General features: G+C 46.1%; 1 protein-coding gene across 6 annotated transcripts in view; it reads right to left on the reverse strand.

Moving 5' to 3' along the window:
• Nucleotides 1-18,067, reverse strand: part of PXYLP1 (2-phosphoxylose phosphatase 1) — a 75,795-nt gene extending 57,728 nt beyond the window's left edge. For 3 of the 6 annotated variants that reach the window (XM_037843791.1, XM_037843826.1, XM_037843800.1), the window contains exon 1: nt 16,854-17,325. The gene's annotated coding sequence lies outside the window, so the exon portion shown is untranslated. The other 3 variants (XM_037843817.1, XM_037843810.1, XM_037843833.1) reach the window with 3 other exon arrangements.
• Nucleotides 18,068-23,429: the final 5,362 nt, after the last annotated feature.

A 23,429-nucleotide genomic window follows, 5' to 3' on the forward strand; every position in this document is an offset into this window, starting at 1 on the left:
GATATGTGAGTGAGGGAGCCTTTGGATGATGCCAGGCCAGCCACTGCCTGACTTAACCATGTGAGAGACTTGAGTGAGAAACTCCCAGCTGAGCTCTTTCAACCTCCAGACCATGACAGACAATGGTAAAATGATGGTTGTTTTAAGCCACCAAGTTTGGGGATGATTTGTTATAAAGCAATAGTGAAGTCCATGAGGCTTGGAACCTATCAGTCTTGCTCACTACTGGGTATCCCCAGTGCCAAGAATAGTATCTGACCCAGAGCAGGCACCCAATCAACTTGTGTTGAACAAATGAATGAATGAATGAACAAAGAGATGAATGAAAAGAGAAGAGGCTAGCTACAGCCACCAGCAATTCGCCCTCTCTGCCCTCCCCCAACGAGCACCACCGACCCCAACTTGCTGACTCCTGATGATCCCTCTGATCTCAGCTCAATAGGCACTTTCTCAGGGAAGCTGTCTATGAACTCCCCTGATTGGATCAGCATCCTCTCTGACACCATCAAGTCACCCTGTAGTTCTCCTTCAGGACATTTCTCAGGAATACTCTTAAATATATCATTTATCAGTGTTGAAATTCCCGGCTGGCTGTTACTTTAGCAATATTCGATAAGCCACATGACAGTAGGGATGGAGCCTGTCTATTCACAAGTGTGCCTCCAGTGCTGGACACAGCCTGGCACAGGGCTGGCTGACTGCCTGCCAGAACACTTCTGAAAACTGGCAGCATACAGCCCACCCCATCATTAGAAGGTGCTCACTCTTAGAGAGTTCTCCCTGGGAATCGGCCCCCCGCTGCTAACCTAACCCCTCCACCAGGCTTTCCTGACCCCTCACACTCTGGTCATCCTCACCACACAGACCCCAGGAAACCCAAGAGGCTGAGTGTCTTCCCAGGTTTACACAGTCAGCCAGGGAAGAGCTAAAGCCAGCTCTTGCAACCTGCCAGTTCAGTGCCATTTCTGTTACACCACACTGCCTCCTAGACATTTCCGCAGATATTAAATGCTCTGAAACTTCAACCAAACAACAAACAAAGCCATGCACTTTCCATGGTGGGGCATATGAAACAGGTCAAGTCTCTGAACATTTGACGTATATTACACATACATATGCAACTGATGTTGTATACAATACAATGCCCATATATGACATGAGCTCATGGTAATATTTTGGGCAACTCCTTGCCAAATACCCAACAGATAAGCCCCTGAGCAAACACCTAATTCAGATTTTAATTTGGTTCTTGTTCACTGGATAGTCCCTGTGTCAACTCTCGGCCTGAGGACTCTGCTCTCCTTTCTTTTCTATTACTCATCATTCCCAGGGCCTTTGGAGATTAAGGACGTAAATAAACTGAGATAAAGATCATGTGAAGTGATTGGAAATAATTCAGGACAGCAACCCAGAACAATTGAGCTTTTGAAGAAAATGCAATGGCTAGGGAAAACACCCCTGACCTAATGTGAAAGGGAAAAAAGGCTACAGAACCATACACTGTATGGATCTGCATTTTAAAAATGAATGTATGTATATGCTTGGAAAAGTAGGATGGAGAGAAATGCAAATTTAAAAATGAGATGCCATTTGCCAAGCTTCAAACTGGAAAAAATTTAAAAAGATTATTCATCTCCAGTGAGTGTTAATGTTTAGGGGGATAAATTCTTTCATACACTGTTGGTGAAAGGGTTAACTGGAACAGAATTTGTGAGGCACGACTGGTGGTCACCACTGAAACAATAAACATATACACCCTTTGCCCCAAGAATTCTTATTCTGGGAATATAGTCTAGAAAAATGTTCACTCATGTACAAAGTAGTATTAGGAGTAATTATAAAAATTTGAAAGCAACCCAAATGCCCACCCATAGAAAAATGGTTGGAAAATTACATTTGTCTATGCAATGGGCCATGATTCAGCCTTGAAAAAGAAGAGGCGGAGATCCTGCCCAGTCAAGATGGACAAGAGAGATACTCCAGGGTTCTGTCCTCCCACAGAAGCTTTGAACAACCAGCAAGAACTGGCAGAAGTATCTTTCTCAAAGCTTCAGAGAACAGTTAAAGGACTACAGTAACAGGATGAGTGCCAAATCAAGAAAAAGGCTACTCAAAAGCGGTAGATCTCTTGAAGCCCTGGCTGGCCCTCTCTCACCCTTCATTGGCTCAGCACGGTGCCAGCCCATGCTCCCAGAGTGCATTCCTGGGCTCGGTTCTGGAGGTAGCAGAGTAAACCTCGAGCACACACTGAGAACGTGAATGTCGGGCCCAGTCTGTCTGGTGGTGGCCTGAGGGGCTCGCTGTCCCAGAACTTGCCCTGTGTGTAGAAAGTGGATGAGAGAGCTCACCTACAGAACGCTATGGGCAGCAGCCAAGTGACTGGCAGAGGCAAGGGACTGCTGGGTGTAGGAATGTGCAGTGCAGTGCCCAGGACCACATGAAAACTGATCCCTAGGAAGAGGGGGCATTCAGAACTGTGTAAATGGAGGAATTCCTAGGGCCACGCATGCGTGCACAAGACAAGACGCATGCGCAGAAGAACCAGGGAGGCCCCCATGAGCACTCTCACTGGTCAGAGTTCCTGGGAACTCTGGGAAAGGTGTTTTCTTTTTTTCCCTCCCCTTCTTCTTTTCCTTTTTTTTTTTTTTTTTTTTTTTGGTGAGCTCCTGGCATTTAAGGAAGGTTCTGTCATAACACTAGCTGAATATAAGCTTAAAAACAGAAGCCTTTGAGCCTAAATTCCAGCAACAACAAATCATTAAAATATCAAAATGCCCAGGTTTCAATAAAGGATTACAAAACATACAAAGACACAAAAATGATGTGACAGGCAAAGGAGAAAATTAAAGCATTAGAAACCATCAAGGAGGAGGATGGACCAGACCTAGGATATTCCAGATGAAGAGTTTTAAAAAATGATCCTAACTATGCTAAAAGAGCTAAAGGAAAACATGGAAAAATAACTAAAGGAAGTAGAGAAAACAAGAGATGAACATAAAGAGAATATCAATTGATACGGAAATTGTGAAAAGGAGCCAAATAGAGTAAAAGACCACGGTGTTGCCAGGCCAGTCTCGCTGCCTGATGCATTTAACAGCCAATCTATGACACCGGCGTTTCAAAGAGAGAAAGTTTTTATTGCAAAGTGTGATGCAAGGAGAACAGGAGACTTGCAGACCTCAGATCTGTCTCCCTGAACTGGAGAGCTTCTGAGAATTTTATAGCATATTGGCAGAGGTGAGCTTATGATAACAAGCACAGTGGTTTGAGATGACAAGGTTAGACAGTCTAATTATGGAACATGTTCAGACAGCTTACATACTTGGCCATAGGATGTATGTAAGGAAAATGGCACCTTAATATGATTGTGGGCAGGATTTTTAGTATTACAATGAGGTATAGGTTACCACTTACCGTAGGTTCAGGTTTTGTGCTACTGTGCATGTCAGGCAGGCCAACTTTGGCTAGTACTAGCATGATAAGGTAGGAATTGGGATGGGTTGGCTCAGTTTTCTTCATTAATGAACATTAAGGGGGCTGTAAACGGAATCATGGGGACTTTTAAGTTACAAAACAACATAAGTACAAGGTCACTAGATTATTATAAGGCTGTTCAGTTACAGTTACAAAGCCAAGCATCAAGGCATCTGGGCTACAGTTCAGTTAGTTGTAACAGTTACAAGCATTTGCCTTTTGGCTACATTACAGTATATTAGAAGTCAATAAACATCTAAGTAATGTTCAGTAAGCTGTAGTTATATTTGTTAATTCTCAGTTACAGCAGTAACAGAAATTAAAATTTCCCTAGAGGAGTCCAACAGCAGATTGGAGCTTGCAGAAGATAAGACAATTGAAATCATTCAGTCTCAGGAGCAGAAGGAAGAAAGAATAGTGTGGATAAGCACTAAAGAAAAGTGAACAGAGCTGAGGAACCTGTGGTACACTATCAGGCATACCAATATATGCATTGTGGAAGGCCCAGAAGGGGAAAGAGAGAAGGGGGCAGAGAGAATATTTAAAGAAATAATGGCTGAAAACTTCCCAAATTTAACAAAAGACATGAATATGCATATCCAAGATGGTCAATGAATTTCAAAGAGGATAAACCCAAATAGACCCATTCTTTGGCATATTATAATCAAACTGTTGAATGCCAGTGATAGAGAATTCTGAAAGCCACAAGAGAGAAGCAACATGTCATGTACAAGGGAGCCTCAATCAGATTAATTGCCAATTTCTCACCAGAAACTATGGAGGTGAGAATGCAGTGGGATGACATATTTCAAGTGCTGAAAGCAAAAAACTGCCAACCAAGAACTCTAATCTGGCAAAACTGTCTTTCAAAAATGAGAGAGAGATTAAGACATTCCTAGATAATCAAACCCTGAGATAGTTTGTCACCACTAGATCAGCCCTACAAGAGATGCTAGAGAGTTCATCAGGTTGAAAGGAAAGGATACTAGACAATAGATTGAAGCCACATGATGAAATAAAGATCTCTAGTAAGGGTAATGACAGGGGTAAATATAAATGCCAGTACAAATGTATTTTTGGTTTGTTACTCCACTTTTTACTTCCTACAGGACCTAAAAGACAAACACATTAAATATAATGATAACTCAGTGGTTTTATACTCATAATGTATAAACATATAATTGTGTATACTAATGAAGTTAAGTTGGTATCAAAGCCAATGAGATTGGTATAGATTTAGAACGTTAAATTTAAGTTCCATGGCAACTACAAAGAAAATAACAGAGAATGTGCAAACTCATAGAGGCAGAATTTAGAGTACTGGATGCCAGTGGTGGAGGTCAGGGGCAATGGGGAGTTAATGTAAAACTGGTATAGGGTTTCTGTTTGGCGAGATGGGAAAGTTTTAGTAAGAAGGTAGCAAGGGTCCTGCAACATAGTGCATGTGATTAATCCCACTGACTAGTATGCTTAGGAGGTGTTGAGATGGGAGAGTTTATGTTGTTTATATGTTCCCACAATAAAAAAAAACTAAAAGAAAGAGCAACTAAAGAGACCATGACAATTAGATGTAACACGTGATTCTGAATAGGATCTAATAAGGGAGGAAAAAGGCCCAAAAGGACATTATTGGGACTTAACAAAAAACTGGAATATAGACTGTAAGTTTCTATCAATGTTAAATTTCTTGAACTTGGTAACTGCACTTAATGTGGTTACACAAGTGAATATCTTTGTTTTTAAGAAATGTACATAGCAGTATTCAGTGTTCAAGGAACATGATATATACAACCTATACTCAGGTATTTAAAAAATGGATTTATAAATAAATAGACAGATGGCTAGATAAGTGAGTAGATAGAATGATACAGCAAATGTGGCAAAATGTTAAAATTGGTGGATCCGGGTATCTCAGGGGATAGGTGTATGTTGGAGTTCTCTACGTGGGGTTTGTATTATTTTTGTAACTTCCCTGTAAGTTTGAGAGTATTTCCAAATAAAAAGTTTAAAATGAAAAAAAAAAAAAAGAGAGAAGTAGAAAACATGAACTTAGCAGTGTGTGGACATGCACAAACCTCTGAGAAATACTTTCAAGTTGAAAATAAAGGGGAGAGAGCAATTAGTGGCATAATAAATACAGTATAATCTCATTTAGGTAAAACATACATTGCATATCTCAAAATACATATGTAAACTTTCAGAACACATGTAAACTTACAGAAAAAGATACAGAAGGAGACAGCCCCAAAATTAATAGTGGTTGTCTCCTGGGTGGTGAGAGAAGGACTTTTCGATATGTCTTCAAATATTTCATTAATACTTTGTTTTTAGAATGTGTTGTATACAAATCAAGAAACATTAGTAATGACACAGAAAAATGTTATATCATTAAATCAAGAAAGCAAGCTACCATACAGCATGTACTGTTTGATCTCAATTATGGAGAAGATCTGTTCTGAAGACTGGGCTGAGCAGTTTGGGACTGGGGTGGGGTGGGACTTATTACTGTATACTCTTTAGAAATTTGCACCTACTGATATTTTTTAATGAATAAAATTAGCAAAAAAGGGAAAACATTGGAAAGAAAATATACCCTAAATCTTATAAGTGGTCATAGCTAGGACTTCAAGTAATCTTTATTTTCTTTAAAACAAACAAGAAGGACAATTGGCTTATAACTCTAAAAGGTAGTGGAATCTTGGAAGACTTACTTTCTCATTTATACTTTGATGCATTTTCTAAAATTTCTAAAACACACTGTATTCCTTTTAAAATCAGAAAAGATTTCACACTTTTAGAATCAGAAAAGATTTCACTCCATGATAAAGTATAATCAGCATGGCTGACCAGGAGTTCCGAAACAGTATCAGAACTCAATGCAACAAGGAGTCTGATGTATAAGATAGCTAGAAGCAGAGCTGTTTGGGTTTGCTAGGAGGGGCGCCATGCCCCACTTCACACTGACACACCTTCAGGAACACCATTAGAAAATGCACTCTACAGTTGGCTGCAGGGACTCTGAGAATGGGAGAATCCTTGGTACTGGGGTGTTCAGAAAGGGCAAAAATTATAAAACTTGAAGGTCAGGGAGGACCTCCGTAGGTATGCCTGATGGGGGCAGATATTTCAAGGAGGATAAACGATGTGTGCAGCAGTACAGAGGCAGGGGCACGGAGACCACCTCCCTGCACACAGCCATGGCTCAGAGGTGTTGACTGATGACAGGCCTTATGCAGCAATTCATCAGTGAACAGAATAGAGGGAGGCTGGGGCCAGACTTGGTTCCTGTAAGAGTAGGGAGTCGCCAAAGGTATCTGAGAAGAGGCAGGGCAGGATGAAGGTGGTACTATAGAAATGTCACTTGCGAGCAGCTGATGGATATGCTCTGGTATATTCATCCCACCTCTGACTTATAGTGAGACACCAGGAAGAAGGAGACCCCTCCAATCTTCTAAGCCATTATAGCTCATTGTCAGACAACTGATAGGTTCTGCCAAGGCTGTGCTATGTTTGGGTAAACCATCAGGCCAGGCAAGCTGGGACCCTTCACTAGTGCTATCCTACACATAGCCCACATTCCAGGGCAACGGAGCTCATGGTGCCTTCCCAGGACTGAGGTCCAGGGCTCTTACTCCTCCACTTACCAGCTGTGTGAGCTACTTTCCTCACCTATAAAAGATGATTCATTCATTCATTCAATAGATACTTACTGAGCTCTACTGTATGCCATGTACTGTTCTAAGAGCTGGGGATTAGTTGTTACCAAATCAGTAAAAACTTCCTGCCCTTATGGAGATTACATTCTAATGGGATGTAACATTTCTTACCTCTTGGGGTTGTTGAGGGGATTAGCTATTTCATGGAAAGCAGTTGGGGTAATAATGAATAAAACTATAGTAACATTGTGCACCTCCTCATTTATTATGTGTATTCCCTACAGCACATTGCACAAAGAAGGTACTTGATAAACCCTGGCAGACTATCAGAGCTTCAGATTCAGTGAGGATTTGGACTCCCCTACCTGGAAGCAAAGTGCTGGTTGCAAGCAAAGGTCTGTTCCTCTCTCCACATGGCCTCCCCAGTACAGTCAATTCCACCTGCTGTCCTAAAGAGGGCTCAGAGGGAGAATGAAGGAAACCAGCCTTGGGCCATTCATCACAATGAAGGCAGCCGACAGCTCTGCTGGACTCTGGGCTCAGCCCTCATTTCCTCAGGCAGAGGGAGTACAAAGCTCAGGGTGCAGGCAGTGCACTCTCCTGGTCTGCCACCATAAGTGGGTCCTGGGCCCCTGGTTTGAGATTGCACACAGCATCTAAAGGCCTCACGGAGGCACCATGGTCTCTGAAGTCAAGGCCCCCACCCTGACCTCCCGGGGCACGGTGCATCCTCACAGTGCATTTCAGCATTAAATGTTCTGTTCAATGTGCCCCACCCCGAGCACTTTGATGACAGGGGTGGGTAATCGGCATAACCAGGATGTATTCTGAGCTGAGTGGCTAGAAGTATTGGTGTGAGTCCAAGAAAGAACACTGTAAGCCAACAGAACAGAACCTCATCCTGAGAGCTCTAAGAAAGTGCTCCATCAAAAATCTAGCTGGCATGTATGTGGATATGTAATGACAGTTTCAGCTTTCCTCACCAATGACATGTTGGTGTTCTAGTGCCAGTCTCTATTTTTATAGACTGAGCAATGCCCGGGAAAAGGATCAGATGGGAATTGGAGACAGAAGGATGGGGCATGAGAGGTGACGGCACAAGTTGATGGTGCCCAGCTACGACCAGCAGAGTTTGGCATAGCAGCCGAGCCCTCCTCAGATTCTGGCCCCACCTCCTCTGTAGCCTCATGGTCTCCACAGCTGAGCTACTTTAGGACGGGGTGGGTGGGGGCTTATCTGCCTTGTTCACTGTAGTAACCCCAGGGCTGTAACCCCACAGCCATGCTGAAAGAGTGAGGGATCATACTGTCCCACCCCAACTCCAGCACACTGGACTATATGCTGTTGCCCCAGGCCCACAAACCCCTTCTCCTAACTCAGTATCTGTGCCCATTTCACTGCTTTGGCCGGGATGCCCTTCTTGACCTGGTTAACTTTTACTCATCCTTAAACTCAGTTCAAAAGCCACCTCCTCCTGGAAACTTTCCCTGATCCCAAAGCTGGGTGAGATCCCCCAATATTGAGCAACCACAGCCCCAAGGCCTACCCCTCCCCCAATATTCATCAATCAGTATTACAATTTCATGTTGGCTTCTTTGCCTGCCTCCCCCAGAGCCAAGTGAGCAGCAGGTGCTCTGCAGTTGTGTGTGGGAAGGAAAGGAAAGGGGAGGGGGGAGAAGCACCTGTCACAGAAACCCACAACAAACTGAACAAGCACCAAAGCCCAATAGATTAATAAATTGGAATGAGAAAAAGTTTAGCAGGAAGTGGTGGGAAAACACTTCTCCCTGGATTTGCATGGGAAGCAAGGTCACTCTTTGCTGTGTCCTCTCCTCCCCTCCAGCTGTGGGTTGGAGTAGGAGCTGGAGAGGAGGAGGAAGATGAAGGAAGCTTTGGAAGGCTGGGTCAGTGGGGCCACCTGAAAGGCTCATGGGCAAGGAGCTCTTGGGCACTGTAGGGCCTTGAGGGGCTGAAGGCTATTTCATCTGAAGGGACCTTCAATTGCTGAGGTGAATCACCTAGGACCTACAAAGCTGCTAAGAACGTGCTCTAGGACAAGAAAGAAGGAAAATGGGGATCTTCCACTGTCCTGCTGAGTTATGGGATCCAGTTCCCAAAGGTAGGAATAGAGGCAGAGATTTAGGACAGATGATATCTTGGGAATAGAGACTACTTTTGGCTGGAGCCTTCTTAGCCCTGTATTTCCTTCTAAGGCAGAAACCCCCAGTTGCCCCCTCAATATCCATTCCTTCTTCCTTGCTAGGAGAATCCTGATTTGCGGGTGGTGGGTGGGGGCGCTGTGGAAGAGACTGCTAGCTAATCATGCAGCCAGCCTCCTCTTCCTCCTAGGCACGCGCTGGACCACACTTCCCAGCCTCCCTTGCAGGAGATGTGTCCGTGTGCCTGAGCTCTGGCAAGGGAATGCCAGAAGAAGTGATTCTTCACCTCCAAGACTGGTCCATAAGATCCTCCCACACACCATCCTCCATGTTCCTTTGTCTTCCACTGCTTGAAGCAAGTGAGCCTGGCAACCTAAAGAGCCTGGGTGCCTGAAGCAGCTCTTGGAGGAGAGTCCCCCACCAATCAGGAACAGCCACTTTGAACTTTGGGTGAGCAGAAATTAAATGTCCATCATATATGAGCCATTAAACACACATGGTTTGTTTGTTTCAGCCTCAATTCTATCCTGTTACAGGCAGCAACGTGCCCTGCTAACTACTTACATTGCCCTTTCAACTGGGGGTGACCAGTTCTGGGTGTTTGGGGTAAATGCCTGCTGTCCTGAGAAAAGGTGCCGATGGAGCTGGTATCTCTTCCTTCCCACAGCAGCCATTTTGTAGTCATGAAGGAAAGGCCAAGAGAATAACAAAAGTGTCAGTCAAGCAGACATCAGCTGCTAAAACCAGGGCCAGCAGATACCAGACATACTGTTATGGGGGAGACATAAATCCCTATTTGCCTAAACCACTGAGGTAGGGCTTTCTTTTACCTGCAGACAAACACAATCATAACTGATAAACTTGGCAACCACTCATTTATTCCTTCACCCCACTTGGACTGAGGCCTATTTCGTGCCAGCAGACTTTGGGGTAAGGGCTGAAGACTCAGAGATGAGCTGGGCATGGTCCCTGCCCTCCAGGGGCTCCCAGATAAGCTGCGGAGACAGGCCCATGAGCTGACAACCAGAATGCAGTGGGATGGATGCCGTGATGACATATGAGGTCCCAGGGGAGTGTGCACATTGGGTGTTGAGCAGGGACTGAGGGACGGAGATCCCAATTCTCTTTCTGGCATTTGGCAGAAAGGCAACACTTCTCAAGTGAAAAAGCAAATAAAAAGCATGCATTATTCTCAGCCAAGCCGAGTGCAATTACTTACTGTAAGTAGAGTTGCTAAACACCATCAATTAATGCAGCTGCTTCAAGATAATCAGCAGTCATTAAAGCAGGATGCACAAGAGGAGAAAATGAAATATCTTATGTTGCTAACTTAGAAATGCTGGAAATTATGTGCACTGAGGATGACAAGACATGCTTAGATTTTCCTGCCTGCTGACGTTAGCCATCTCCTGAAATATACTCTTTCTCAAAGAACACGGTAATTTTTCATCTTGAAGACAGAGCCAAAACAGCAACCATCCATGCCATGACCTTCGACCATAAATGTCCACGCTTTGATTTTTCAAGTCTGCATTTCCATTAGGAACTGTGATGGAGAGAGACAGACAATGTGGCGACGAGAGAGGGCCCAGGCTGGGAAACCAAGGGACAACCAAGAGAAGGAACAGCACCTGGGAACCATTTATACAATAGAAAAAAGATCTTCCCTCTTTTAAGTCCATTTTCCCAACATATAAGCAAATGATTTTTAAAAAGGAAAGGCATAATTTGCCATGTCTTTATTTTCCAAATATGGGCAAGTATTAAGCAAAAACAGACAAAATCTCATTCACTTCAAATTCTAGTAGCCTCAAAATGAATTAAAACAAGCAGTCTCCCCATTAAGAGAATCAGTTGTCTGGTTTCCAGTCTGACTGCCGGTGTATTGGTCTGAAGTATCCCATGTGCAGCTGCTCCAATAAGGAAGCTATCCACGCAAGTTCCTGAGGCGGTAATCACAGGTTACTCTAGCCCACAGCCCATGGTTAGGGGCTCCACGCCAGCTCCCAAATGGTGGGTGCTAGCCACTCAGGGTGCCACGCTGGAGCCTCTCTGTAGAACACACGGAGCAAGCAGGGCAAGGTCTGAGCACAAGACCTCCCTTTCCAGGACCAGTTTTTAAACCCAAGCCTATCACCACAGTTTCCCCGAGGTCTTCAGGTCAAGAAGGTTCTGACTATTGTGGCCACAGGAAACTCAGGGCGGTCTGGCTCCCTGCTGTTGGCTAGTCCCTTACATGCCCTCGGGAGCTGCTGTGCCATTCCTTGCCCAGAGAACTGGGTCTTTGATGAACTGAGGGCTCCCGGGGCTGTTGAAGAGGCAGTCTGAAAATGTGGCCAGGACAGCATTCTGTCAACCGGGACCAAGAATACAGCTGCAAGCCAGGTGAGTAAATATTGAGTCTATGGTCTCTTGTCACACTTCCCACTAACAACCTACAGTCAAAGGTGATAGTTAAAACATTAACAACCAGCTTGTGAAAGACAAAGACCAATCCAAACGAGAGTCTGTCTTAAACAGCCAGAAAGTCATGCCATACCAGTGTATACCTGCTGAATATCATCACACACCCTCCTCCAAGCTCAGCCCCTTCCAGGCCACACCCCAGCCTCTCATAAGCATAACAGGTGGCCAAGAGCCAGGGGAGTGCCTGGGAAATATGTCTACACTGCCATTCATGTCCTTGGCTGTGAACTTAAAGTAAATTCCATGAAGACAGAAAACATGTGTGTTTTATCCATTATCCTCTACCCATCGTCTCAGCACAGTCAGTTGGCACCTAAAACGTATTTTTAAAGAACGAATGAACAGCAATAACAACTAATGATTTTTAAGCATGTACCATGTGCTAGGCACTGTTCTAAGCCTTTGCCATGTATTCTCTCACTTCAGCCTCATGACAATCCTATGAGGTAATCATTATTATCATCTATTTTACAAATGAGGAAACTGAGGCACAAAGGGTTGAGTAACTTGCCCAAGGGCACAAGCAAGTGATGGTAGATCAGAGATTCACAGCCAGGCTGGCTTCAGTTCTACACGCTTAACCAGGCACTGTGCTGAATACACACCCGAACTCAGGACTCTAATGTTTGGAAGTCATCAACAGAGACCTCACGGGTCCACAGACCCTGAGAAATTCTAGGTTTCTGATGGTACTGAACATATGGTATGTTTGTTTGTTTGACCTGAATAACATTTTAAAGAAAAACAATTCCTACAGGAGACCACATGCAAAGTTCACATAACTACATAACGACATTTGGTTATCAAGCATTGTTTAAATAGCATTTAAGTAGGTTTAAACGGTTATTTCTCTGCCAAGAGATTTGAATTTGAGGCTTTGTCAGTGGCCTTGTGGATCGTGGGAAGCCCTTAACTACCCTGAGGTCCCATTTCCCCATCTCTACGTGGACCCTGGATTTGCTGAAAGACCACTGAGATCAGGGTCATCTATTTATATGGGAAAGTACTGTATAAGCGTAATTGCAAACATAATAATTAATATAGTTCAATAAAATGATGGATCAAAATTTTTATTCTTAATCTTGACTTGTCAAGATTTCTATACTTGTCTATACTTCTGTAAAAGTTTATATTTATCTTCCCACATTTTAGTAACAAATGTTTAAAACTTAAAATATAAGACTGCCCCTCTCCACCTTATTATTTGAGTTTCCAAAAGTTTCTGCTCTAACTTCTCAACCTATAATCCAACTGTCTCTTTCATTTTAGAAGCATAAAGAATTAATGAGCCAGTACATTTTTTACCCTTACTGCAGATTCTCCTATATTAACAGATCACAAAGTTAGCAAGCAAGGGTTTCATTTTATTTTATAATTAAAAAGTTCAAAACAATAATTTCTATGCCTCTGAAGCCCTGAAGGTTGGTTTTGGGTGCAAGAATGTAGCCAGCTGTGGTTTTATTGGGTGGAAAGACACATGTCTCCATGAAATTGAGGGGTGGGACAAATAGTATTCAAACTACTTGTAAATTTTATGTAAATGATGACTCGAACCTCAAACAGGAGTGGAGAGGATGGTAAGGAGAGGGGTTATCAGACCCGTGCAGTGATTTTCATCTCAGTCTGTTTTTTAAAGCTCCGGTTTCTACACTATTGATTAGACCTCTCCCTAAGGAAGTGGGTCATACACAGGCACAAAGGGCAGCAAGCAAATGACAGACAGATGCCTCATAATACAGAAATACCAATGTGTAAGTTGGAAAAGAAACTGCAAATACAAACAGAATTTTCAAGGGTCTACACTTGCTACTGCAAGATGTTTGAAGTCCCTGAACTCTCCTCACCCCAGAGTACCTGGCAGAGAAGTGGCTCCACACGGGCATGCAGTGAGATGGATGGATGGGATGGAGGGATGGATGGACAGATAGACGACCCAGCCAAGAGGTCCTGATGAAGGCTGCCTCCCAGCTGCAGGAACCATTCAATAATGCTCCTCCAAGTTCTTTTATTGACGCCTTTTAATCATTAATTTCATCTGTGCTCCTGGGTCTCTTCCTCCCTTCATTGAAGACTGAGTTTTTTCCTTTCCAAAAGCCATCAGCTCCCCCAACCAAGCCCAAGAGGGGTCAGGGAAGCTGAAGGTTCTGGGGGATCAGTGGCTTGGTTAAACTACCCTGGCTCTCTTGCCTTTGTCCTCCGAGCAGACCCTGCAATTCATCCTGATTTGCAGGTGCCTGCTCATGGATGCCTTGTGGTACCTCCAGGTTGAGCAGCAGCAGCAGACGCTAAACCCACCTGTGAGGCTCCGCAGCAGATTCAAGAAGAGTCCCTAGGAGGCTGCTTCTGTCAGAAGGCCTACCATCCTACCAGAGGCAGCTCTTAGTGCAGGTGCATGGACTCTCCCAGCTGCTTCTTCCTTTGACACATCCTGCATTCTCCCCCTCACCACGTCAGATGTGAGATGGCTCCCCCAGGCCAGATCCCAGACCTTCAAGCCACCATTTCCAAAGTGACTGAAGCCTCATTCAAAAATTTAAAACAATCCAGTGTTCCCCCACCTTGCTAAGCCCAACTCTCAGCTGGCTTTGAAGGCCTTCTAGAAACCAGAACGGTGGGCCCAGCAACCCTTATTTCTGATTGCTGTGGAGCCATTTTTCCTATCTCAGTGACTTTGCCCTTAACAGTGGCCCCCACACCAGAATGTGAAAGCATGTCCAGTGTCCACCAACCAAGAACAGGGCAGGTCTTGGAGCCTCTGAACTTCCGGGACCTCAGATATTCCCCCATCCTTTCCGCTACCCCTCTCCAGAGAGCAGTATCTCTTTCTCTCTCACCCTCCCTTTCTCTTTCACTTACAAGTGAAAGTGCATTAATTAAACCTCTTCTGGAAAACAGATTTGCACCAGCTGCAGGAATTCTGGGTAAGAGACAGTCTGGGTAAGAAAGATAAGCCTGCAACAGCGGGGGCACTGCAGGTTCACACAGCCAACTCTGAATTCCAGCCCTTCCTAGATTGCTGACAAAAGTAGTGAAGCACACACTTAAAAATGGTTAAAATGGCAAATTTTATGTCATATATGTATCACCACAATAAAATGGGGGGGCAGGCAAGGGTGCTCCCACTCTCTTAGCCTCTGGTTGTACTCCCCAAGGATGGCCTTCAACAGAGGCAAAAGAGCTGGACTTTGCTCCATCTGCCATTGCGTCACAGTCACCCCTGATAGACAGCAACACCATCCCAAAACACCAGCCTTCCTCTCCCCCAGCAGAACTGCAAACCATATTGCAAGGAAACAAGAGAGATGGAGCACTCCTAGCACCCTGTGGGAAGCAGCTATCTGAGATGGGCAGCACCCCCTGGAATGAGGATGGTGGGATCTGCAGTGGGTCAGTGAGGCTCTGCAGGTGGTACCCCGTTCCCCTGAGAGCTTCCCCAGTTAGTGGGCAGTGATGGGAGACGCAGAAGGGGATTGGAGCTACAGCTCATGACCCCATTGGTTAAGCTGGTTGATTCATCCATCACTTGATGGCCTTAGCTCTCCAGGGGCCTGTCCTCACCCCCACCCAATTCTTGGATAAGAACAACTGATTTCCTTCATGGAAATTCTGGAGTCTCCACTAAGAATACAGACTCACCTGTCAGAGCTTGACCCATATATTGCACTGTCAGCAATCACACACAAAAATGAGTTTGCCTCTAGAGTGATCCCATATATAATTACTTGAATTTAAGGATAATATTTTGACAACAGTGTAATACAGTGGAAAAAAAAAAACACATGAATTGTGAACTCAGACAGACTGGATTTAAGAGAGGGATTCATTTCTCTACTCAACAAACACTGAGTACTTACCACGTAGGGGGTACCAGTCTGGGGGCTGGTGCCACAGAGATGATTCCCACCCCACCCTGCAGTAGGTGGGGTCATCACAGAGCAGTGTGATAAGGGCTCAGAAGAAGCAGCTCATGGGAATTTGTGGGCACTCAAGGGAACCCTACTGAGCCCCCGTGTGACCTTGGGCTAATTACTTATTAATTCACTATTCAATGGTGAAAGAAAAATGAGCTAATTACCATTCAAGTAAAAAAATAGAAAAAAGGGTTACAGACAACACAGTTTCCAAATGTTCCAAAGGCCAGATATCCAATGACCTGCCCGGTCCCTGGTGTCCAGAACCCCACCCCCACTCCAATGCTTTTCTGAGGGTGATCTGGCCAGGAGCCAATCCCAAAAAGAGAACTATCCCCTACATGTCCCTTCTCTTTCTAAGAGAAATAGGCAATTAATTTAAGTCAAGTCAATGAAAGCCAAGAGAAGAGAGAGGATGGAATCATCCACTGATTTTCAGGCTGTCACTGTGCATCTCCACCTCTCCCCAGGGAAGGGAGGCTTTTTCAAACCATCTGCTTTAAATCCTCCTCCCACAGATGTCCCGACTGGGCACCAACACCTCTGAGAAGGAGTTGTTACCAAACCCGACCACAGTCACATCACGTTGTAAGGGCCGGCTCAGACACTGTCTGCAACACACTAGGGTTCACGAGTGGGCCTTCTGCAAATAGCAACAAATGTCCCCAAGTTGTGGAGCTGCTCCCCGAGGCCCTCACCCCACACTTCCCCATTCGCACCCTGATCTGAGTCCACAGCTCTCCTGATTTTACTTGTTGCATGCTTACAAAGCATCCTTCCTTTCTCACGCAGACACTGACCACCCAGGCAGTGATAACCTCACTCCCCACAGAACCCCTTAGCTACCGCTGAACGCACGTCCTCCTGCACCTTAACCACAGGTACAACTTGAAAGAACGCTGCAGCCGCAAAAAAAGCAACCAGCTCTGAGCACACCCAATTTTTGTGTGACAAAGCCGGTTTCTTTAAACGATCTTGACATATACAAGTCACGGGCAAAAGCAATCCCGTGGGCGCTAAACCACGCGGTCCTAACCTGAGCATCCAGCAATGTTAAACCCGCGCACCGAGCGGCCCCTGCGCCCCGCCCCGCGACTCCGGGAGGCACTCGGCAGCAGGTAGCTTGCCAAGGGGAGCCAACCCCACCCCGGAGAAAGCCCGCGGAGAAGTTACCGCCGCCTTCTTACCTGCAGACCGACGGGTTCGGGATTGCAGGGGAAGGAGGACACTCGGGACTCGAGTTCGGGCTGGATTCTGCCCACAGGAGTGCGCGGGCCGAGCGGGTGCGGGTTGGAGGGACCGGGACAGGGGTGGAGCTAGGCCAGGCGGGAGAGGAGCAGAAGCTGGGGTGGAGAAGCAGGAGGCAGGGGACGGATGGGGGGGCGGGGGCTTGGAGAGATGAGGGTGGGTTCGCCGGCAAGGTTAGAGTGCACGGGAGCTAGCAAAGACGGCGGCTAGTGGGAGGGTACGGAATGGGGCAGAAGATTTGCGGGGAGTGGCTTGGGGAAGGAGCGCGAGCCAACAGGGCAGGGGTTTGGGGAGTGCACGGGAATGAAGGAGGGGGGCTGAGTCGCGGCTTCAGACCCGATGTTGGGAAGCCCGCACCAGTCCCCCCAACCCCTCTCCACTGGGGACACTGCCTCGTTGCCCCGGCCTCGGCGCGTCCGGGGATCTCCCTCCGTCTCCCAACCCCGGACCCTGCCTCCCCCTGCCCCTCCCCCCCCCCTCCGCCCCGAACCTCCAAGCCGCTCAGTCCCAACGGCGACTGCCCTCGTCCGGGCCCGAGCCGCACTCACCGCCTATGGCCCCCGCCCGGCCCCGGCTCCGCTGCTGCGCGCCCGGCTCGGCGCCCGCCGCCTGATCCGCCCGCGCGGGGGGAGACGAGGGCGCCGGGCTCGCGGGGTCCCGCAACGCCCCCTGCCGGCTCCACCGCGTTCCGGGCTGGGTCAGCCTCGAGCCCAGCACCCTAGAGCTCCGCCCCGAAGGCGGCGATGCGGGCTGGCGGGGTAGAGGCTATCGGCGTGGAGGGGTAGCGGACAGGAGACTCGGGGAGGCCAAACGTAGTCCCCTTAGAGACGGGCTAATCCGCAGAGTTCCCGGCGTGCGAAAGCCGCGCTCTCCGGCACCCGGAGCAGTCGAGGGCCGGGGCCACTGAAGCACTGGGACTCTGCGCGCCCCACAAAGCCGGACTTGGGATCGGGGACTGCGCGGACGCGCGCCAAGGCCAGGGGACAGACTCGGCCCCGATCCTGGGCCCGATGTGGGCGTCTCGGGGCGGTGTGCCTGGGCCGGCGCCGCCTAGCTCCCGGGGCCGGATGGGGTCGCCTGATTGGGGTTTGATTCTAGCGGGTGACCGGGGTCCGGCTGCTGCATGGACCCAAACTGTCACTGTTCTCGCCATTTTCTCCCCGCCCCGCTGCAGACTACCCCCTGCCTTTCTTCCGGCGCCGACCACATCCGGTCCTGTGTGTCAGCTCTAGAACTCGCTGCCACTCTGTCCAGGATGGCCTATAGGCACCCTCGGGAGATCGAGACCCGCGCAGCCGCCTCTCGCGGCTCCACCACTCCTAAATCTACATTCTAAACCGAGATGTTTCACCCATATTTCTACCTACTTCCTGGTTTTCTGCTCAGAATTTTCCACCTCAAACCTGCGTTTCCCGCACTAAATTTACTTCTTCCCAGCTCCTACCTCCATCTACCCATGTGGTTTCACCATTCTCCAAGCTGCTCCTGAAACCTCTATGTGCAGGCAGTAACCTGCCCTTCTCACCCCTTTCCCGGTGGCAACGCTGTCCTGGCTACTGGTACAACCTCTCCCAATCCCTCCGTGTATCTCTGGGCACAAGACCTTTGCACTGCTCCTTATGGCTTCACTGAAGAATCTCCCACCTGCCCCTCAAGGCCCTCTACAGTCCACCCCATCCCACTCAACACTTGCTCTCCTTTCCTCTAAAGTCTCCTCCAAGTCAGCTGGTTATCCTCTCACTAATTCTGAAAATTACACCTCTGTTCATGCCCTTCCCAACACTTTCTGCCATAAGGGACAGAAAACCCAACTGGCACCGGCTTAAACAAAGAAAGAATTTATTGGCTTCTGTAAAAGAAAAGCCCAGGGCATGTCTGTTTTAGGCCCAGCTGGGTCCCTCCTTCTCTCTGCCTTGATTACCTCCATGTTGGCTAAAGTCTCAGGCACCATAGGAAACCCCAGCTCCTCCAGGCTCAGCCTCACAGCTCTCAGTCCGGCAGAACAGCTTCTCTCTGCTAACCCTTGCAAGAAGTTCTGAGTCTTTGTTGGCAGAACTGAGTTACCTTTCTAGCCTGATCTCCCAGCCTCAGCAACCCCATGGCTGGTCAGCTCCCTCTCTCTCAGCTTCCTTCTCACCCCCACAGGGAACGTGTGGCACTTCTGGATCCCTTCACTATCACATGGGAGCTAAAGTGACTTGGGGCACTTCCCCACAAAATATGCTACACTAACATTTCACATTGTTGCAGCCTTCCTATGTTGACACAGGGTATCCTGTGGGGCAGAGTTCCAAGGAGGAAGTGGGACACAGGCTGCTGCTTTCAGCTTCCTCCTCTATCTATCTGGCATTATGGTCTTCGTACCATATCTCTCCATATGGTGGAGACTTGGCAAGGGTGGTCTCCAGCCCCTCAGTGAACCCAGCATCATACTCTATCTAGACTCATCCCCTTCCGTTTCTTTCCCTGACATCCCCTATTCCCTGAGGGCTTCTATGTCCCCTTCCATTCTGGTGAAGGCCTCTTCTTGCTCCCTGTGGATTTCTTGGTTCTGAGTGGTACCCACCTATTCCAGTATTGCTAATGCTGCTGGGATGAAAAATACCAGAAATGGATTGGCTTTTATAAAGGGGGTTTATTTGGTTACACAGTTACAGTCTTAAGGCCATAAAGTGTCCAGAGTAATGCATCAACAATTGGGTACCTTCACTGGAGGATGACCAATGGCATCCAGAAAACCTCTGTTAGCTGGGAAGGCACGTGGCTGGTGTCTGCTCCAGAGTTTTGGTTTCAAAATGGCTTTCTCCCAGGACGTTCCTCTCCAGACAGAATCTCCTCTTCAAAATGTCACTCTCAGTTGCTCTTGGGGCATTTGTCCTCTCTTAGCTTCTTAGGAGCAAAAGACTGCTTTCAAAGGGCATCTCCAAAATGTGTCTGTAAGCTGCAGCTCCTCTCTCAGCTCTTGTGCAGCCTTCAAAGTGTCCCTCTTGGCTGTAGCAAGCTCACTCCTTCAGTCTGAGCTTAAATAGTGTTCCGGTAAACTATTCAAGGCCCATGCTGAATGGGTGGCGCCACATGTCCATGGAAATTATCTAGTGAAAGATCTCGCCCACAGTTGAGTGATCACATCTCCACGGAAACATCCTATCAAAAGTCTCCAACCCAATCAACACCAATGTTTCCTGCCCACACAAGATTGCATCAAAGATAATGGCGTTTTGGGGGACATAATACATTCAAACCGGCACACAACCCTTCCCTGCCTCTGGGGTGATAACCCCTCATTGCATGAACTTTCAAGGAGGAAGAGGCTACAAGGAAAGAAATAAGAAAAAGTTCCTACAAGGAAAATACATATTGGAGAAACATCTCCAGACCAATGTCCCCATTAAATCTCTTTCCTCTGTGGTTGCTAAGGAGGTAAGGTGTTGGCCTGAAGCAGCTAGTGGCCATCTGGCCAGCGCCAGGGGAGAATGTGCCCAAGATTGTAGATGACACAGAGGAAAGCACAGTGGAGAGACAGAGAGGCAGCTTTCTGTCATGCCTGAAACCTAATACCAGTGGATTTTTCAAATGCACATTCCAGTAAATAAACATTCCCCACTTTTCCTCAAGCAAATTAGAATTGGATTTTTCTGTCATTTGTAACCAAAAGAGTCCTGACTAGTACAAGCCCTGAGCACAGTGCCTGGAATAGGTTCCTGCAAAATAGTAACTGTGATCATTATTCACCTGATAGAGGGACAAGCTATGCCCGTCAAGGACTGTAACCCAGAGTGGAAACAAAGAAGTGCAATGCCTAGATCAAAACCTTCCTCTCCCCTCCCATACCCAGTCTGCTCCTTTGTCAGGCTCACCCAGGTCATGAATATTCTGCTAGGCAGCATGTGCTGCCATTTTACACAAGCAATTCTAGCCTTGACCATGAGCACAGCTGGGAGCAGGTGCCCATCTTCAATTCAGTTTCAATCCATTGAACAAAAATCGAGCAAATATTTGCACAGCCTCCTTTGTCCTATGCTGCAGACAGAGAAAGGAAAAAAAAAAAAAAAAAAAAAGAGCTACTGCCCCCACCCTTAAACGGACTTGGCTATCAGAAGACAAACAGACTAGGAGAGAGAGAGTACAAAGTCCTCTAGGGAAGGGGTGGGGTGGTTTGTTTGCACCAGCTTTTAAGTTCCAACCCTCTTTGCTGCCTGCAATCCTTCCCTATGACTGAATTATACATCCACAGAAAACCGTGTTTTTGTATCCACCACAATATATGGATTACAAGTATACATATATTTTAATTCCATTTACTTTTGGTTTTGTTTCTCTGAATATAAAAGAAGTGCCCATTTATTGAAGAAACTTTGGAAAATATAAAATACACAAAAATAAAGATGAAAATAAAATAATCCATAATGGAGTCATACCAATTAACGTGGTAGAGAAGATAAAAGGAGAGAAGATTGTTCCATCCTCTCTTCAACCCCACTACTGGGAGCCCCAGGGTCTTGGAAGAGGTAATATCTTGTTAGGCTAAAGGGTATTTCTTGGGTTCTTACAGAAATGCTGCACTCTCCCTAACACACGGATATTTGTATAAAATAAATCCTTCGACTTAACAACAAAAAGACAATAACCCAATTTAAAAATGGGCAAAAGACTTGAATAGATAGCTCTCCAAAAAGCACATGAAAAGATGTTCAACATCAGTAGCCATCAGGGAAATACAAATCAAAACCACAATGAGAAACCATTTCACACCCATTAGAATGGCTGCTATTAAAAAAACAAACAAACAATATAACAAGTGTTAGAGAGGATGTGGAGAAATAGGAACACTCATTCATTGCTGGTGGCAATGTAACATGGTGCAGCCACTATGGAAGACGGTTTGGTGCTTCCTCAGAAAGTTAAGTATAGAACTGCCATATGACTCAGGAATCCCACTATTAGTTATATTCCCAAAAGAATCAAAAGCAGGGACTCGAACAGATATTTGCACACCGATGTTCATAGCGGCATTATTCACAATCGTCAAAAGATGGAAGCAACCCAAGTGACCATCAACCAATGGATAAACAAAAATGTTCTATACACATTCAATGGAGTATTATTCAGCCACAAAAGGAATGGGATCCAGATACATGCGACAACATGGATGAATCCTGAAGTCATCATGTTAAGTGAAATAAGCCAGACACAGAAGAACTAGTATTATATGATCTCACTGATCTGAAACAATCAAAATAAGCAAACTCGTAAAGTCAGAATCTAGAATATACGTTACTAGGGGACGGAATGGGATAGAAAATGGGAAATTAAAGCTTAAAATATACAGGGTTCCTATTTGGAATGATGGAAATATTTTGGTAATGGCTGGTGGTGATGGTGGCACAACATTGTGAACATAATTAACAGCACTGAAATGTATATCTGGATGTGATTAAAAGGGGAAATGTTAGATTGTATATAAGGTAACAGAATAAAAACCCTAATTAAACCGTGGACTATAGTTAATAGTACACATATAACAATGTGCTATCATCAATTATAACAAATGTTCCACCCCAATGCAAGGTGTTAATGAGTGTGGTATATGAGCATACTGTATTTTATGCCTGATTGTTCTGTAAATCCACTTCTCTAATAAAAAACAGAAAACAAAAAACAGTCTGGGCCTCCCAGCTCGAAGGTGGTCTGTTCTCCATTATTTACATATGCATGATTCATTTTACTTACTATTGGAGGCAATCCCATCTCCCCTCCCCCAGAAGGCTTATTATGCAAGTCCCTGCCCTTGCCTGAGAGCAACTAGGGAGGGCAAACTCATTTGATCATCTATCTGGGCGAAATTTAATTAGAAAGGCAAATCTGCAAGGGCAAAACACAAAATAACCACATTAAGTAAAAATAAGAGAGAGGCTCCAAACTTGACCTTGAGTCAAAAATCACAACTGCAGTAATTTGCTGAATCATAGATCTAAATATTCATTTTTGTCCTCTAAACTCTGAGCCCAACGAAAAGATGTTTCTAAGGAAAAAAGAAACAAGCCCTAGATGAACTCACTCAAATCACATTTAGAAATCCTAAGAAGACAGCAAGGACTCTGGCTGTCTATCTCATCCCAAACAGGGCCCGGCACTTAGTAGGTACTACATAAAAATTGAATGAATAGATAAAAAGCCATGAGTTTACGCCTCTCTCTTTGCAATGAGAAGCCCATTGGAAAGAAGACAGAGGAGAATGAGAACTTGACCCAGCTTTCTGCAGTCTCACGTCCACTTGGGAGGCAAAAATTGGAGTGCAGTGAGGGTCCATGAGGAAGGAGGGCCCTAACTCACCCCCCCAGTTAGGACCCCCAAACATAAAAGTTGGAAGCTAGAAAAGAGCCTTAATGTGCTGAAAGACAGTCATTGCAACCCAGAATTCTATGCCCAGAGAAAACAAGGATCAGGAGTAATCAACTTCCCCAAAATCAGTCACAGTAACACAGTGGGATGGCTGGGACTAGAAGCCAGGCCTT

The sequence above is a fragment of the Choloepus didactylus genome, chromosome 1, assembly GCF_015220235.1.
Source record: "Choloepus didactylus isolate mChoDid1 chromosome 1, mChoDid1.pri, whole genome shotgun sequence".
Taxonomy (NCBI): domain Eukaryota; kingdom Metazoa; phylum Chordata; class Mammalia; order Pilosa; family Megalonychidae; genus Choloepus; species Choloepus didactylus.